Source organism: Pelophylax lessonae, assembly GCF_965119305.1.
Source record: "Pelophylax lessonae genome assembly, chromosome: 5".
Lineage (NCBI taxonomy): Eukaryota > Metazoa > Chordata > Amphibia > Anura > Ranidae > Pelophylax > Pelophylax lessonae.
This window is the reverse complement of record NC_138772.1, coordinates 494,884,891-494,904,984: the sequence shown is the minus strand read 5'-3', so window position 1 is coordinate 494,904,984 and position 20,094 is coordinate 494,884,891. Positions and strand designations below refer to the sequence as shown.

At 43.3% G+C, this 20,094-nt stretch overlaps 1 protein-coding gene across 1 annotated transcript in view; it reads left to right on the top strand.

Annotated features, from left to right (window-relative positions):
* The window catches only part of ANGPT1 (angiopoietin 1), a 460,247-nt gene that overhangs the window by 218,345 nt on the left and 221,808 nt on the right, over window positions 1-20,094 (top strand). The window lies entirely within an intron of this gene.

Genomic DNA, 20,094 nt, shown 5'->3' with positions numbered 1-20,094 from the left:
GTCAGGCGAGTTTGCTGGCCAATCAAGTACAGTGATACCATGATCATTACACCAGGTATTGGTACTTTTGACAGTGTGGGCAGGTGCCACGTCCTGCTGGAAAATGAAATCAGCATCTCCATAAAGCTTGTCAGCAGAGGGAATCATGAAGTGCTCTAGAATTTCCTTGTAGAGGGCTGTGCTGACTTTGGACTTGATAAAACACAGTGGACCAACACCAGCAGATGACATGGCTCCCCAAATCATCAGTGACTGTGGAAACTTCACACTGGACCTCATGCAACTTGGATTCTCTGCCTCTCCACTCTTCCTCCAGACTCTGGGACCTCAATTTCCATACGAAATTCAACATTTTCCACAGTCCATGATGATTTGGGGACCCATGTCAACTTTAATGCAGAGTATGCATTTACAACCAGATTAAGAATCTTCACTTAACCCATGGTATCTTTTTTATTATTTCTCCTCCCCCTCCCATTTATTTATTATTTTATTTATTTTCCTTCTCCCTTCTCTCTTTCTCCTCTGCTTCTCTTTTACTAGTCCCTCTTTTTACAATTTATACCACTTTTCTCATACAGTATACAGGTATTTCATTTAAAAGCTGTCCTGATTGTGTTCCCTGCTAACCCAGCTATCATGTCCCTAGCTGAACCCAATATTACTGTTTGGTATAGCTCCTGGTACATATAATTTTTTCCTACATCTGCTGTATTTTTAATGCAGTCTAGTGGCTTCCGATAACCTGTAGGCTTGGACAATATACTTGGTATTGGTTTCTTGTAACCACTGTTTAAAGCTGTATTTTTTTTTCTGTTCTATATTGTATGTTGCTTATCATAATTTGGAATTAGTAGGAGTCCGGATACATTTGTTCAGCTGCAATTTGTATTTGTATTGCAAACCTGTATTATCCTCAAATAAATACTTGTTTATAAAATGTTTAAAAAAAAAAGAACAAATCTTTACCCAAAAAAGTGTGTGAATAATTCCTTTATTTATTCAATCATGCGAAAAGCAAATATCTGTTCACTCTGAATACACAATCCTGCGCAGATGCTTTTCACATAATTGGATTACCAAAGTGAATATTCGCTCAATACAGCCTTGTTATCTCACACCTGTTACTGATTCTCACCTTATAACTTGCCAAAATACTAAACTGAATAGAGTAGTCCCAGGCAAAGGGAAACATCTTTTGCCTGCAATAGATTACAATGACATCATTCACTGAGATCAGCGCCTAGGCACATTTAATTGTTGTTTAATGATAAACATTGTAGACACATGATTCCCAAAAATATATTTCCTATTTTGGAGCCTTTGAAACATGATTTATCCCAAATCAACTTTTATTTCCCCAACTTCCCTAACATTGCTAGCTATTGCTCTTATCTTCTGACAGCCTTCTAGATAGCATCTTGTTTCAGTGGTCCAAGATTTGACAGAAAATGAGCTACAGATCGCCAAATCGAATATTTCTGTGAAATCATGCAATGCATACTCGAGTTGGATTTTGTACATTGTACTTTAACTTATTTCGAATAAGATTCTTAGTTTGTTTTGTCTCAACTTTTTAAGCTTTAGATCAACTTTATCAATGTTATTGTAAGAATATATATGATGATAAAATATTCTGAAAACGTAATCTTTTGTTTAAGTACAACATCCTTGTGATATGTGACTATGCTGACACAGTAATAACCAAGCTCAGTGTATCTGCTGATAAGGCTGGGAAACAGAAACCATTGGAACTAATCTGCGGTAAAACTTTGTATGATGGGGAAAGTCTGGACATAAATATATACCACAAGATTTGTGGGATTATAACCATAAAACTTTCATATTGAAGGAATGGTCAGTGATCCAATGACTCATGGTAGAGGCTGTGGTTAGTCATATCCACCAAAATTAGATTAAATTATATCTAAAGCTAAAACTTTTATTTTTTTTAAGTTTTTTTTATAAAGTTTGGAATGGTTAGAACCCATCAGATTTTTATAGTTGTTTGAACCGCTCCTGATTAGAATGTTCCTCTTTATTTGTCCTGATGCCTATTGTCTATATAGAATAGGTTGTATACTTTTTATTTAAGGCTATTTTATCACAATGGAGCCGGTTCACACAGCTCTGTGTCTGCTGTGGAGTGGCTTGCAGAAAAGTCCTGAGTGTCTTCTGGTCCATTTCAGGTTCGAATTCAGTCAACAATTAGGACCTTATTCGGACCTGAAACACTGCACAGGGATGCACCTGACTCTCTGCTGCGAGCCACTCCAAACTCAATTTGAACCCAGCCTAAAGGGGTTTTAAAGGCAGAAGATTTTTTATCCTAATGCATTCTAGCCCCCCTAATACTTACCTGAGCCCCATCTCTATCCAGCGTTATCCATGAGTGCCTCAGCTGTCTCCATCCTGAACGGCTGAGACACAGCAGCGGCGCCATTGGCTCCCAATGCTGTCAGTCAAACTCGGTTAGCCAATCAGGAGAGAGAGGGGGCAGGGCCGAACAGCAGCTCCATGTCTGAATGGATACACAGAGCTGCAGTTTGCTTGGGTGCCCCATAGCACGCTGCTTGTTTCAGGGGCACTCAACAAGAGGGAGGGGCAAGGAGCTCCAGCCAGGGATCTGAGAAGAGGAGGATCTGGGCTGCTCTATGCAAAACCAACTGCACAGAGGAGGGGAGTATACCATGTTTGTTATTTTAACACCTTCACGACCACCCGCTGCAGATGTGCTGCGGCAGACAGCCGCTCCTGGGCATAACGCTGTACATGTACGGCGCTAGCTCTTGGGAGTGTAGGGGGCGAGTGCGCACCGGTGGTGGCACGCTCCCACCCCCGTTTGTCAGTGGGGAAGCCGATGTCTGTGTCAGATGGCTCCGATTGCTGCCTGACACCCGCTGAGAGAGAAGGACGGTCGGCTGTTGTAAACACAGCCGACCGTCCTTCTCCCTGGGATGTTCAAAGAGATCATGTGACCCTGCTATATAGGATCACATGTCTCTATGGTCATTTGAGAAGCCACGCCCCCCCACAGTTAGATTAACTCCCCTAGGCTCACATTTAACCCCTTGATAACCCACAGGGTTAACCCCTTCCCTGCCAATGTTATTATTACAGTAACAGTGCATATTTTTAGCACTGTAGTAATGTCACTGGTACCCCCAAAAGTGTAAAAAATGTAAGTTAGGGGTCAGATCTGTCCGCCGCAATGTCACAGATTATTACCATGCTTACCATTAGATGTTTTTAGGGATGTATTGCGACACCATAGTGAGTGTTACATACTACCTGACCACTAGATGGCGATGAGTTTGGCTTTATTTATAATCGGGGATTAACATTATATTAATCATCAAATTAATTTGACCCAATATGTGGCATATAAATTTGTATTCTATATACTGGTTCTATATGGCCATTATTTGTATTATTATGTGTATTAGTATGTTGGGATTGAATCAGATTGGATCACCAATTAAGCAGTTCTGTATATATTAGAGAAGTGGTGGGTGCAGTCTTATGACCTCTAATGACGTCAGGCGCACACTGACGAAACGCGTAGAGCAGGGCTTAGACGTAACACACAACTTCCGCTGTGTGGAATGTGGAATGCCATCCCTTGTCTTTTACATGCATGAAAACAGTCGACTTTCTGTAAGTGTACCTTTTAAGTCTTTTTAATAAAACTGTTTGGATATACCATACCATGAGAAGCATATCTTTCTCTTTACCCGCACTGCACCTTGAGACCTTGTACCGTTAAAGACCAACGTTCTTCAGAGGCCCATGGAATATTGTTAATGCTGGTTTTGACTATATGTGATGGGGGTCAAACACTTCTGGTGAGTGCTCTGCACATCTAAATGTCGATAGAGAAGGGATTTACACGTTTAGTCACTGATGGTGTCGTATGAGTAGATCAATTTGGAGGAGATTGAACACTTGTTTGGATCATACTCACAAATTATTAATGGGACTTTTTAAGCACAGTGTTTACTGACCTACAATATATGTTCACAAGTTATTTGAAATCACTTTAAAAGTGCGGTCAAATTATTTGTTTATTTGTTAAGTGTAGGTCATGACATGCTGTTTTATTTAGTTTATTACCCGTGCGCAAGTGTAGGTGTAAATAGTCACACTTTTCTTATCTCAAGATTTCCTGACAACCAGAGATAAAAAGGTGACGGAGAAGGATCTCCAGGATACAGCCTGTGATTGACAGCCTCGACACTGTTCCAGTGTGCTGTGCAAAGAGGGGTGTGTCCAGAGGTACAACTAGAACTTTCACGGCCCCAGTGCAAGAAAACATGAAGGGCCCGTCTGACCGCCGGGGCCCATTTCATCAGTCCCGCGGCCCTTTCCTCCAAGCCTAGGGCCCTTCCCATTGATCCCGGGCTTTTTTATAAGCCCCTGGTCACATTGCTGTGACTTATCATGCAGCTTGCAGGTCATAAATTCGCATGACAAGTCGAAACACATTAATTTCAATGGGTGCGTCCTAATCAATACAACTCAAGTTACAGCACTACTTTTCTGCAACTTTGGTGCAATTTTAGCACCATAGACTACAATGTTAGATCACAAAAGTTGCAAAGCAAGTTTCAAGGAAGCCTCAAGTCACATGACTTTGGGATCAAAGCAGTATAAACCAAGCCTTACAGTCCCACAGCGGAACCCTTCTACATGTTCCGCAGGGGGCCCCCTTCCTGCTCTCTTGCCCCCCCCCCATAATGGCAGCCTTTGTGTCCTTGGTAGTTCTGCCACTGGGTGCATCCCTTCCCTCCAATCAGCTCTCAGCTCTCCTCACTGAGTGTAACTTCAGCTCTCTGCCCCCTGCTTTCTAAAAGCTCAGGCAAGCTGTATACATTCTGCACTTTCAACATCTGTAGGGAAGAGAATTCCGCAGATAAACAGATACAACTTACAAAGGAGGATTTATTTATTCTCTGTGTATCACCAGTCACTTCACTGAATATTTGTAAAGGTTTATAATATTGTTGGCTGAGACTACGCCTATGTACCACACACATACTGAATGCCGCATTTATTGTACTCATGAACTACTTCTTATTTACGGTGGCACAAGTCAGAGTCTTACAGACATACATATTATTTTTAGTACTAAAACTCTTTTCTTACACATGCCTTTCTGTGCACAGAATGTAGGCGATGTTTACAGAATGTAAGAAAACACAAGACTTCTGCATGGCTTTGTAACATTTCGTATTATAAATAGCTGAACATGTGCCTTACATCTGGGGAACAATGCCTCTACTCCCCTTTCTCTCCTTTCTTTGAATGCAATTTTGGGTAATGTTTGAAATAGTTTAAAGTTACCCTAACTTAGCATCAGATAACTTTTTCATGTTAAATACATGCTTGCTAAGTAATGTGTAAGTGTTTAGGTGTAGGTATGTATTACCTCTCACAGAGATCACAGCTCTCCAATGGAAAATGCTTCCATCTGCTGTTATCTTCAATAAGACTGCACCATCTTTGTTCAGGTGTTTTCTAGGGTCAGCATCTACTAGACAGAGTCAGGCTCAGAAATAACATAATTATGCAAATCATAGGGGGAGATTTACTAAAACTGTAGATTACAATTTCTGGTGCAGCTCTGCATAGAAACTAATCAGCTTCCAAGTTTTATTGCCAAAGCTTAAAGTGGACCTTCAGTTATTTTTTCATCTTTCCATCTATTAAAGGGGTTGTAAAATTAGAAGGTTTTAAAGCCTTCTGTGTGCAGCAGCCCCCCTCATACTTACCTGAGCCCCCTCTCGATTAACCACATCCTGCCCGCCCTATAGCAAATTGACGTCGGGATTGTGGTTGTATTATCCTGACCGGACGTCATATGACGGCAGCAGGATAATACAGCTCTGCGCGCCCCCCGGCGATCGGTGATGCGAGGTGTCAGTCTGACACCCTGCACCTCCGATCTCGGTAAAGAGCCTACTGACATAGGCTCTTTACCATGTAACCAGCCGTGTCCAATCACGGCTGGTCACATAGTAAACAGGAAGAGCCGTTGATCGGCTTTCCTTAGTTTGTGCCTGACAGACAAGTAAAGGAGCGCCGATCGGCGGCTCCCCTGACAGGGGGGGGGGTCGGCACTGGTAATCAGATCATTGATTACCAGTGCAGACCCTCGGGGGGGTGCCACTAGAACCGCCAGGGATACCCACCCATGACCCCAGGGATGCCCACCTATGACCCCAGGGATGCCCACTATGGCCACCAGGGATGGCAATCAGGGCTCAGGGAGCCCCCCATTGCCCTCCCCATCAGTGCTGCCCACCAGTGCCCTCCCTATCAGTGCTGCCCACCAGTGTCCATCATTGTCATCTATCAGTGTCGCCCACCAGTGCCCATTATTGCCCACCAGTGCCGCCTATCAGTGCCCATTAGTGCCCATCAGTGCCGCCCCGATCAGTGCCACCTATCAGTGCCCATCAGTGCCACCTATCAGTGCCCATTAGTGCCCACCAGTGCCACCTATCAGTGCCCATCAGTGCCACCTATCAGTGCCCATCAATGCCGCCTATCAGTGCCCAGCAGTGCCGCCTGTCATTCAAAATGCAACAGCGCTAAAAGGGGAAAATTGGCCTGGGCAGGAAGGGGGTGAAAGTGCCCGGTATTGAAGTGGTTAAGCGATGTCCACGAGTCCCTCTGCCTTTTGGGACTCTCCTCCTAATTGGCTAAGAAATAGCTGCGGCGCCATTGGCTCCCACTGCTGTTGGCTCAGGTGCCCCCCATAGCAAGATGCTTGCTGTGGGGGCACTCAAAGGGAAGAAGGGGCCCGGAGACCCAAAGAGGGACCTGAGAAGAGGAGGATCCAGGCTGCTCCGTGCAAAACCTACAGGGTAGGTAAGTATAACAATTTGTTATTTTTTATTTTTTTCTGAAAAAAAGGAGACTTTACAATCACTTTAAATCTTCTGCCCTTGTTGTTTTAACTTTGAATAGTACAACTTTTTTTGTTCTGCCAGTAAATACGTTTTACAATCCACTTCATCTTTCCTGTCTTGTAATTCGCCTAGGCTGAAGACATCGTGCACAGCTTTCTTTCTAACTTTTGTGAGAGTTTGCCAGCAAGGGGGCGGGGGGGGGAGGCAGGAGAGTGGAGGATGGATGAGTCACAGGAGAGCCATGGAGAGCTACAAAGCTGGATGGGGCTGGATGAGGGTGGAGATAGGAGGAGACTCCAGAGATCCATGTGTATTCATCGAGAGAGGAGAAATGTGCAGGCAGGCAGTGGTGTGAGTGTGTCTGTCTGTATATATGTGTGTCTGTGTGCCTCTATGTGTCTGTGCAAATCAAGGAAGTGAACAGTCAGCAGCTTCAGCTCCCCACAGTTAAAAAGGCTGCAGCCAGACTTAGTGGAGGGAGATTCCTGCAGCATATTTGGCAAGTACAGAATCACAGTATATATAAAATAATATGCAAAGTGGTTGCAGGGAAGCTTCAGAATGGCAAATATGTTTTTATTAAAAATGATGTGAGGAGACTGCAGTTCTTCTTTAATTGAGCAAGCTGAAGTTAGAAGCTGATTGGCTACCATGCACTTCTGCACCAGATTCTGAGTGCTCCAGTTTTAGTTCAGCTCCCCTATAGAGTTTTTGGCTGTGTGGCTGCAGCCTCCCAAATTGCAGTTTTCTACATAGTTATAATTCTGCAGTCCAGTCACTAAGGGAGAGGAGACTGTGGAAATGTTTTCTCCTGTCTGCAGCACACTCATGATATCTCAACCTAAGAAAGGTCTATTGACCTGGAACTCAAGAACTACTTTTCAACTATAAGCTTTTTACTATGCAGCTTTTTACTTTTATTGTATACTGTAGCATTTAATAGCAGACTTATACTATTACTGAAAGACCCACTTTAAAGGGCAAGTTCACAATTATCATAAAAATCCACCAGCTCCCCACCTATCTCCCTTATAATGCCATGCTGACAACAATCCCCTTCATCCAGTTGTATACTTAAAGTGGCTGTAAAGCCTCAAGGTTTTTCATCTTAACCACTTAAGCCCCGGAGGATTTGGCTGCTAAACGACCAGAGGGTATTTTGCGATTCGGCACTGCGTGACTTTAACGGACAATTGCGCGGTCGTGCGACGCTGTACCTAAACGAATTTGGCGTCCTTTTTTTCCCACAAACAGAGCTTTCTTTTGGCGGTATTTGATCACTTGTGCGATTTTTTGATCACGCGCTATAAACAAAAAAAGAGCGTAAATTTTGCAAAAATAGCAATATTTTTCCCTTTTTTTTATATGAAATTCCCCCCAAAAAAAATGTAAAAATCAAAATTTTTTAATATTTTCGGCCAATTTGTTTTATGCTACCTATGTTTGGTAAAAAAAATCGCAAAAAGCGTATTTTGATTGGTTTGCGCAAAAGTTATTGCGTTTACTAACAAAGGGAAAGATTTTTGTCATTTTTGTTGTTTTTTTTTTTAACGCGTAATGGCGGCGATCTGCGATTTTTTTTGCGGTACTGCGACATTGCGGCGGAAAGATCGGACCCTTGACTGACATTTTTGACACTTTTGGGGTTACCAGTGACATTTCTACAGTAATCAGTGCTATATATATGCACTGTTACTGTAAAAATACACTGGTAGTGAAGGGGTTAACTTTATTTGAGAGGGAGGGGCTGTGTGTGTCCCTAGGGGCGTGATTCTAACTGTGATTGGCTGTGGCTTCAACTGTATGCAGAGTGATCAATGGATCTACATAGTAGATCCATGTGATCAGCTCTCATACAGAGAGGAGAATGACAGGCAGCTTGTTTACACAAGCTGCCTGACTTTCTCCCTCTCCCCCGCCGATCGCAGAGTGGCCGGCGGCGATCGGGTCCGCCGGTCACGCGCGCGGGGGGGTCCGTGACCACGCGGGAGCGGGAGCGCGCCTCCGGCGGGAGCGCGCCTCCGGCGGCGCGCGCTCGCTCCCTAAACCCTCACAGGCGAGCGACGTAGACCTACGTCACTTTGCCTGTGAGGGGCTGACCGCCGCCGTAGATAGTCGTGCGGCGGTCGGCAAGTGGTTAAAGCGGAGTTCCGGCCATGAAAAAAATGTTTCAATAAAAATACACCCGGGACAGTCAGGGCTAGTACATTCCACACTGGATAGCCTCTGTACTGTCCTGGGTCGCACTTACCTGCAAGAAGAAATACTTACCTTTAAAATTTCTTCTCCAGCGCAGCCATCTCGGATGTGGGCAGCTGAAGCCAGCACGATCCTCTTCTGCGTCCTCTTCCATGTCCTCTTCTCTCAGAATGCGCCTGCTCTCTCGTCACTCCCGGATCCGGCGCCGCATTCCTCCACAGCTTCTGGGCATGCCCAGAAGCTGTTTAGCAGGGAATGTTGCGCCGCACCGGAAGTGACGAGCGGGGCCTGTGCAGGGGCATTGATTCCTGGGAGCGATGACGTTCAGCTCCCAGGAATCATTGCAAACTGGAAGTGACGGCGTGGGCCGCGGCCGCCGAGGGAGGAAGTGGAAGAAAGGTGAGTATATTTTTCTACAATAACAAGGTAAGTAAAAAAAAAAAAAAAAAAATCGTAACTATCCATTTCCTTTTCAGGTGACGAAAAGCAAGCGGATGGCCACAAAATCGATTATGTCGATTTTGTGGCCGGAAATCCGCTTTAATGCACTCTATGCATTAAGGTGAAAACCCTTCTGTGCTGCAGCTCCCCCCCAGACCCCCCCCCCCCTTTTCCTTACTTGAGCCCGATACAATCCAGCAATGTGCACAAGCGCAGCAGCTCTCACTTCTCATTAGATAGATTGATAGCAGCAGGGGCCATTGCCACAGCAAGTGAGGCAGAAGGCGTGCATGCACCTGTAAACCAGGACGTTCCCTAGCGACGTATGGGTACGTCACGGGGGAACAACAAAGCAGTAAATGTTACACTGCTGGTCGACAAGTGGTAAAAAAATTGTTCCATGGGTACTAAGCAAAGCAGAGAACCTGGTCTTCTTGGCCTACATCATGTATGTGTGTGATTTTATCCTTTCATAGTTCTGCTTCCACTAAGGTCTGTATGGGAAACAAAAAATCTTTATGTATTTCAATGCTTAATATTTCAGACTGAGGGGAATATAGGGAATAGCCCTGTCTATACACAGATAGGCCACCAACACAGTCCAAGATAACTTGTTTCTCAACATCTGTTGCTGAGACTTATAGTACAACAACATCTGGAGAGTCACACATTGCCAGATTCCGAAAAAAAAAACTTGATATGACCTCTAAACTTTCCCCTGGGTTCAACTAAGTAATTAGCACAACGTTGTAAGCTATCTTCCAGAACGTTTTGAGAAGATGAAAACATAATCATTTCTTGGTCATCCACTATATTAATGAGCTCACTTATCCACAGTGACCCGACTAGCAATTTGTCATCCTGGAATTGCTCCGTAATGACATGTACAATATAAGACAGCGCTCTGAATATAATGGATACGAAACACAATATTTGATAAAGAAAAAACAACATATGAATATCACATAGTAAATGATCCCTCTGTCCATAAAAATAAATGTTATTTTGTTTAAATGTCATAGTAATTGCTTCCTTGGATGAGAGCCTGCAAGGCTGTAAAAAGCCCCAACTTTCCAAACCTTTGCACTGCAATCCCCCAGACGGCTCTTCCTAAAATCAAATGATCCAGATGAGAAAAAAAAATGGCTTGGACGCTTCCTTCACAGTCTTATTTTATTCATTCTCGCTTTCAAAGCAAGTACTATTGAAGAAACTTCAGCATAGCAGGTTGTTATGGAGATCTAGATCTCAGCATGTCCAGCAGTTTGGAATCTTGTGCAAGGGGGGACTTTGATCCCATATAATGTATGGCTGGTAAATCTGTTCCCAAGAAGCCTTGCAGTCAGTATGTCATTTGCTAAAAATTGGCCTTTCAAAAGTTTTCATTTTCGAAACAATTATTTGATTATTTAACCACTTTACCACTAGAGCATTTTGCTGTCTTACGTCTGGGCCACTTTTTGCGATTCGGCGCTATGCGACTTTAACTGACAATTGCGCGGTCGTGCGACGCCGTACCCAAACGAAATTGACGTCCTTTGTTTCCCACAAATATAGCTTTCTTTTGGTGGTATTTGATCACCTGTGCGATTTTTACTTTTTGCGCTATAAACAAAAAAATAGCGTTTATTTTGAAAAAATAACAATATTTTTAACATTTTTTTATATGAAATTCCCCCCAAAAAAGATGTAAAAACCAATTTTTTTTTAAATTTTTGGCCAATTTGTTTTCTGCTACCTATGTTTGGTAAAAAAAATCGCAATAAGCGTATTTTGATTGGTTTGCGCAAAAGTTATTGCGTTTACAAACAAAGGGAAAGATTTCTGTCATTTTTGGTGTTTTTTTTTTTAACGAGTAATGGCGGGGATCTGCGATTTTTTTTGCGGGACTGCGACATTGCGGCGGACAGATTGGACCCTTGACTGACATTTTTGACACTTTTTGGGGTACCAGTGACATTACTGCAGTAATCAGTGCTATATATATGCACTGTTACTGTAAAAATGACACTGGCAGGGAAGGGGTTAATTTTATTGGAGAGGGAGGGGTTAATGTATGCCTGGTGCTTACTGACGTGTGGGGGGGGAGGTGACTGAGTGAGTCATGGACAGATCGGATGTCCAGCTATGCTGAACAGTCCGATCTGTCACTCCCTGTCACTGAGGAGATCCGCCCGCTTGTGTTTACACAGGCGGGCGGATCTCCACACTAGATCCCCGACGATCGGGGCAGAGCAGCGGCGATCGCCGCTGCTCCTCCCCTGGCCCGACTCCCGCTGTGAATGAAAACAGCGGGAGCGCGCCTCCGGCGGCGCGCGAGCGCCGCCTACAGGGGAGGAGTCTGGCGACGTAGGTCTACGTCGTCAGACGGGAACGAGCAACTTTGCCGCAGTACTATTCAAGTACTTAGCGGTAAAGTGGTTAAGATTTAAAGGGGTCTGATTTGACAAAGACTTTCAAGCAGAGTGAGTGTAAAAAAATCAAAGGACAAAGATGAAAATGTTTTTTTTTTTATCAAATCTAATAGTAACAAACACATTTTCTTTAGCTAAATTGAATCCTGGCCCAGAAAAATGCATAACTAGTGTTATGAGCATGAACTTGTCAAAGTTAATCCAGGTTGTCAAAATTCAAATTATTGTCTGAAGTATTCATATATTTCTTTAATCGCTCTTATGAGGCAAAGAAGAAAAAGATGGGAGTGTGCTCACCCACGCATCAATAGTAATAGGCTAAAACGTAACCTTTATTACAAATGTTAAAATTTGTATGTATCAACCAAAATAAGTGCACTCACTAATAAAAAAAAAGGTACCAGAACCAAGGTTCAAATATTAACTATTAACTTAAAATATTAACTTTTTTTTTTAATATTTGTATAATATTAAATATTAAATATTTTAATATTATACAAATATTAAAAAAAAAAATCCAGATTGTCAAACAAAAATCAGGACATTGACATGGTGCTCCAATTAAAAGTTGTTCAAAATTAGTTGAGTCCATGAAAGCATTATCGAATGTTCAGATGAACATTTTTGATTCTTTCTCACTTGAACATTTGAATGAGAATCTACAGGTGTAAGGTCAGCTTAATGTTTTTTTCAACTTTTGCAGTCAATTTTAAGAAAACCACAATATAGGGGACCCTGCATTAAAACCAGTCAGCTTCCAGGTTTTATTGTCAAAGCTTAATTGAATAAGCTGAAGTTAGTAGCTGATTTTCTACCATGCACAGCTGCACCACATTCTGAGTGTTCCAGTCTTTATAACCCCCCACACCACTATATGTTTATTATGTGTTCTTATTCACACAGTATACCTAAAAAATGTGAAAGATATTTCTTACCTTTTCAAGCATTTCTCAGTTACAGGGCCGTCTTTAACACAGGGCAAAAGGGGCAGCTTCCCCGGGCTCATTCATTGTTATGGGGCCGAAGGCAGCTTCCCCTTGAGACCGCACTGCTTGCAAATAGTTGATAAGTGGATTCAGAAGGGCTCAAGAAAATCTTTGCCCAGGGTCCAATCAATATTAAAGATGGCCCTGCTCAGTTAGCTCAGTGTGATATGTCCCGCTAGCTGGAATGAGGACTGTCTGAGTCCAATTCCAATTAACACACATTTAAGAAACCCAGTTCCTCTGTCTTTACCCTTTCTTAAGACAAACAGTGTTCAATTATAGTACAACTTATATGTAAATACCTATGTAATGTCTGCTTCCACAGTCATTATCTCATCTACCTTTAGAGCTTCTATACACATGTGCCAGACCTGGATCAGTGGTGGATCTCTTTTCAGAGAGAGGTTGACAGGTGCTGGGAGGCGATATGTACCCTTCTCACCACCTGTTTTAATTCTGAAAAGCCCACACCACCATGCTGAAACCACATGATTTAAATGTGGTTGCGGTGTAGCCACATTCACCAAAATGGGCAACATGCGATGGTGGTACTGCCTGCCGAATGTGACAGGGGGTATACTTTTTGCCACAGCCAGGAAACAAATCATTGTGGTTGAAGCATGTGTACAATCCCCTCCAGTCTCTTTGTATAGTTAAGGGGGTGAGGTTGGGAGGGTGGTAAAACCTCTGCTTATTTTTACTGCCCCAGACCACATGTGTATATGGGCTCTTAGTATTGTTGAAGAAAAACTGTAATAGAGAAGTAATGGAACCTACTTGGGATTCATTCACACAAAAATATTTCAAAAGTGTTTATACAATTTGCATACGACATCAAATTTCTCATTAATTTGAGAATTGATTTTAAAATAAAAAAATAAAGAATAAGTGTAAGTCCAGACATTTTTTTTTTCTTTCCTGTTTTGTAAAAAGTAGAAAATAATTAGATATTTTTTTTAATTTTACTGCCATATGAGATTACATTAAAGAGACTTAAAGCGGAGTTCCACCCTAGTTATACATTTTTTTTATAAAAATACCCCCGGGACAGTCAGGGTTAGCACATTCCACAATGGCTAGCCTCTGATCTGTCCCGGGTTGCACTTACCTTTCAGGAGAAATACTTACCTTGAAATTGTCTTGTCCAGCACTGCCATCTCAGGTGTGGGCAGCTTGAAGCCAGCGCGATCCTCTTCCGCGTCCTCTTCGGTCCTCTTCCTTCTTCTTCGGTCCCACGATGCACTGCACCGGCCCCGACGTCACTTCCGGGTCGCGCGCGTCATCCCTCCACAGCTTCTGGGCATGCCCAGAAGCTGTTTAGAAGGGAATGACGCGCGTGCCCCGGAACTGACGTCGGGGCCGGTGCAGGCGCAATGATTCCTGGGAGCGATGACATTCAGCTCCCAGGAATCATTGCAAAAGCCAGGAAGTGACGAATCGCCGTGCCTGCCGAGGGGAGGAAGAAGGAAGTAAGGTGAATATATTTTCTCTAAAAGGTAAGTGAAAAAAAAATAAAAAATTGCGATTATCCATTTGTTTTTCAGGTGACCGGGAGCAAGAAGATGGAGGTAAGTATAAATTTCGGGTGGAACTCCGCTTTAAGCCCCGTACACACGTACCGATCGTCGGCCGAACGATCGGCCGTCTTTTGTCCAGGGCTGTCGTGTCTGTTGAAAACTGCAAAAGACTGCACATGAATTTTGTCGGCCAACAGCAGCCGACTGCAGAAGTGATGTCATGTGATGGTTAACTTTCCGTGTGTTTTGTCTTTTCTGACCATGCCCAATCTTGCAAATCTGCTGTTTGTCGGCCGAATTCTGTACTGACTGGCGAACAATCGGCCGTTCTGGTGTTGGCCTACAAAAATTTTAACCACTTAACGACCAGCCACGTAGATCTACGTCGGCTGACTTTGAGTGGTTATACCGGGATGATGCCTCTAGCTAAAGGCATCATCCCGATACCTTTGTTTGAAGCCGACGGTCGGCTTTCCGTCGGTAACGATCGATGCGGCTCGGGAGCCGCTCGATCGTTACCCGGGGGGGCGGGAGGGGACGTACCCCCCCCTCCCGCCGCCTTCCGCGGCTTTGCTCGGGGCTCCCGTCCCACCGGGAGCCCCGAGCACCCAGCCGGCGCGTCCACCGGCTGGATGGAGTCCCGATGAATGCCAGAAACGGCATCGATCGGGTCTCCGATGACGTAACCCAGAGGCGGCGTCCATGACGTCACATCCGGGTTACTGTGCTGCAAAAGGCGGCAGATTTGAAAAACGGCTGTATGCAAAAATGCAGTTTTCGGCGTTTTGCATACAGGGAAGTGTAGTGGAGGGGTCTAAGGTCTTTTAGACCCTCGATCCCTCCATAAAGTGTACCTGTCACACATATTGGTGTCACAAGGGATGTTTACATTGCTTGTGACAGCAATAAAAGTGATCAGATTTTTTTTTTTTTTTTAAAAACTGTAATAAAGTTAAAAAAAAAGAAAAAATAAATAGGAAAAAAAAAAAAATATTTAGCCGCCCCCGTCACCGTTAGCTCGCGCACAAAAAAAAAACGTATACGCAAGTCGAGCCGCAAATGAAATTGCTGTTCAAACCACACATGTGAGGTATCGCCGCGATCGCCAGAGCGTGGGCAATAATTTAAAAAAAAGAGCTACACTCTAACTCTAAACTGGTAACCGTTAAATAAATTTAAAGTGTCGCAGATTGAGATCTCTATTGACCGTAGTTTGTCGCCATCCCACGGGGGGGCGCAATTTTAAACCGTAACATGTTTGGTATCTATTTACTCAGCGTGACATCATCTTTCACAATATACAAAAAAAATGGGCTAACTTTACTGTTTAGTATTTTTTAAATGCAGTGAAATGTGATTTTTCAAATTTTTTCCAAAAAAATTGCGTTTTAAAGACCGCTGCGCAAATACCGCGTGACAAAAATGACCGACATTTTATTCTCCAGAGTCTTTGCTAAAAAAATATATATAATGTTTGGGGGTTCTAAGTAGTTTTCTAGGAAAAAATACTGGTTTTAACTTGTGAACAAAAAGTGTCCGAAATAGGGCTGGGGGTAAAGTGGTTAAAGCATGCACATCATATTCTTTTCGGCCGAAAGTGCGCTGTCGGAAGCATCATACTAACAAGCCTACAATCGGCCGATCGGTCGTCAGCCGAATATTTACGGCCGACAATCAGTACGTGTGTATGGGCCTTTACCCTCACTTCCTGTTCTGCTGACAAGTTTCACTGAGCAGGAAGTGATAGCGAATTTCTATCACCAACACAGACAGAAACAAAAAATAAATAATTGATTAGTCCTAACTTCATGACCACTGACAGGTTAAGTGAATAGCATTGATTATCTCATTACAATGGCATCTGTAAGTCAGTGGAATAAAATAGGCAGTAGAGATGGGCCCGAACGGTCCCCTGTTCGCTCTACACCAGAGCTTTCAAACATCGCAGAAGTTCAGGGCTGAACAACATTGAAGTCTATGGGACCTGAACTGGAAAAATCAAAAGTGCCCATTTTCAAGGCTTATGTGAAAGTTATTGGGCATACAAAGGGTATGGGGGTCCGGGTAATGCCCTGGAGGACATATATCAATGAAAAAAAGGTTGTATAAAAGATCATTTTTAAATGAGCAGTGATTTATGATACTTAAAGTAAAATAATAATAAAAAAATAAAAAAAATTCCATTAAATATAGTGCCTGGGGGGGAGGTTGGGCTGATGTTGTATTCAAATAACTCAGCTGATTCCTCCATGCCTGATGCTGGGGCTATGGCAGGAGTAGCTGTGGACAAAGAGGCAGATTTAGCCACTCTGGCAGCTGCAGTGGACTGCGCACTAGTCTCTGCTTGGGTGATGGAAGATGAGGAGGATGAGGATGGTTTAGTAAGCCAGTCCACCACCTCCTCTGCATGCTGTGGCTGGAGAGCAGGGGCAACATCACTAAACAGAAGAAATGATGCCCTGCCTAAGGACAGACCACGTCTAGCTTTGCCTGTGGACACAGATGCTGCCGACCCCCTCACAGTGTCATGGGAACATCTGCCTCTCTTTGTTGACTTCCCAGACATGATGGGGGAGGGCTTATTACCAAAATGTAATAGATACGGGCAAATGTGTACTTGGATGCACTTTAATCAATGGAAAGTGGCGTTTGGTGCACTTTAACCACTTTACCACCGGAGGATTTTGCTGTCTTCCGTCCAGGCCACTTTTTGCGATTCGGCGCTGTGCGACTTCAACTGACAATTGCGCGGTCGTGCGACGCCGTACCCAAACAAAATTTACGTCCTTTTTTTCCCACAAACAGAGCTTTCTTTTGGTGGTATTTGATCACCTGTGCGATTTTTACTTTTTGCGCTATAAACAAAAAAAATAGCGTTTATTTTGAAAAAATAACAATATTTTTAACATTTTTTTATATGAAATTCCCCCCAAAAAAGATGTAAAAACCAATTTTTTAAAAAATTTTTGGCCAATTTGTTTTCTGCTACCTATGTTTGGTAAAAAAAATCACAATAAGCGTATTTTGATTGGTTTGCGCAAAAGTTATTGCGTTTACTAACAAAGGGAAAGATTTCTGTCATTTTTGGTGTTTTTTTTTTAACGCGTAATGGCGGCGATCTGCGATTTTTTTTGTGGGACTGCGACATTGCGGCGGACAGATCGGACCCTTGACTGACATTTTTGACACTTTTGGGGGTACCAGTGACATTACTGCAGTAATCAGTGCTATATATATGCACTGTTACTGTAAAAATGACACTGGCAGGGAAGGGGTTAATTTTATTGGAGAGGGAGGGGTTAATGTATGCCTGGTGCTTACTGACGTGTAGGGGGGGAGGTGACTGTGTGAGTCATGGACAGATCGGATGTCCAGGTATGCTGAACACTCCGATCTGTCACTCCCTGTCACTATGGAGATTTACACACAGCGGGCGGATCTCCACACTAGATCCCCGGCGATCGGGGCAGAGCAGCGGCGATCGCCACTGCTCCTCCCCTGGCCCGACTCCCGCTGTGAATGAAAACAGCGGGAGCGAGCCTCCGGCGGCGCGCAAGCGCCGCCCAGAAGGGGGAGTGTCTGACGACGTTAATACTACGTCGTCAGACGATAACGAACCACTTTGCCGCAGTACTATTACCGTACTCGGTCGGCAAGTGGTTAACTAGAGGACTCACTACACAGACACACTCCACTGACCTGGGGGTCCTAGTAGACGACAAGCTTAGCAATGGCATGCAATGCCAAGCTGCTGCAAGCAAAGCCAACAGAATACTGGCATGTATAAAAAACAGTATTCACTCCAGAGATAAAACAATATTTCTCCCACTGCTCAAGACTCTGGTCCGGCCGCATCGCAAGTATGCCATCCAGTTCTGGGCTCCGGTCCTCAAGAAGGATGTGCTGGAACTGGGGAAAGTCAAGAGAAGGGCAACAAAGCTAAAAAAGGGACTGGGGGACTTCAGCTATGAGGAAAGGCTACAAGCATTGACCTTATTCTCTCTGGAGAGGAGATGCTTGAGAGGGGATATGATATCAATGTACAAATACAGTACTGGAGACCCTAGCATAGGGAACAAACTTTTCAGCAAAAGGGAAAATAAAAGGACTGGTGGCCATTCACTAAGATTAGAAGAGAAACGGTTTAACCTTAAACGATGTAAAGGCTTCTTTACCGTCATAGCGGTAAGGATGTGGATTTCTCTTCCACAAGCAGTGGTATCATCAGGGGGCATTGATAGTTTTAAAAAACTATTAGATGGGCACCATGATGAGCACAACATAGAGGGGTATATGATGTATTATTGACATAGCACACACACATTCATCATAGGTTAAACTGGATGGACTGGTATGTTTTTTCAACCTCACTAACTATGACACACTACAATATACTGCAGTAAAACTGCACTGACGCACTTCAATATACTGCAGTAAAAGTGCACTAATGCACTTCAATATACTGCAGTAAAAGTGCACCAACGCACTTCAATATATTGCAGTAAGAATGCCCTGATGCATTTCAATATACTACAGGAAAAGTGCACTAGCCCATTTAAATATACTGCAGTAAAGGTAAACTAACCCACTTCAATATATTGCAATAAAATTGCACTAACACGCTTCAATATTCTTCTGTATAAGTGCCCAGATGCACTTCAATATACTGCAGTAAAATTGCACTAACACACTTCAATATACTGCAGTCAAAGTGCACTAACGCACTTCAATATACTGCAGTAAAGGTACATTGACACACTTCAATATACTGCAGTAAAAGTGCCTTGACACACTAAACTGATACACTTCAATATACTGCAGTACACCTGCCCTAACACATTAACTGACACTAAAGTAAAAAGGGAAGGTCGCACTACACTCACACTGCACTATCACTATATTCACAATACACTTACACTCTACACTCACAATAGAATCACAATAGCACACAAAATCACACCAACTAGCTAGTAGCACTGAGCAGAGCCCTGTTCTATCTATCTCCACTCCAGTTTCACACTGCAAGCGGCTGCACTGGGAAGGAAACCTTTATAGTGTTGTGTGGGTCTATGAGCAATGAGCCATGATTAGGCACAGTCATCATTACTTTCTCCAATCATGGCTCTGGCAGTGTTCTATGTCCTGATTGGGCCTTAATTGCTTCAGCCGATCAGGGCTTCCATTGCACTGTGCGCTGCACAGTGCATTATTGGGTGTTCGGCGGGCTGAACAAATGGTCGAATGCCCCGGAAATTCAGATGTTTGCCGAATGGGCAAACAGCTAGTGTATTCAGCCTCAATTCATACATACTTTTTTCTTTCATACATTATTCATACCATTATATCATCTGGATCCGTAGGGTTAAATAATTACACACTCTGTTATTTTAAACAGTTTCATGGATGTTGTCATCATGTATCCCAGCAGGCACTACAGGTGCATTTACAATGGTGGCTCTCGATTTCTGTCATTTCAGAGGACTCAGAATATAGGTCAAATGTTCATAAACAGGATGTTCTCACAGTTTTCAATTAAGAAAAAATGGAAAGAGCTTTAAAATGCATTTAAAGGTAAATTTCACCTAAAACTGAAAATTAGGTCTTAAGATACACACATACCATG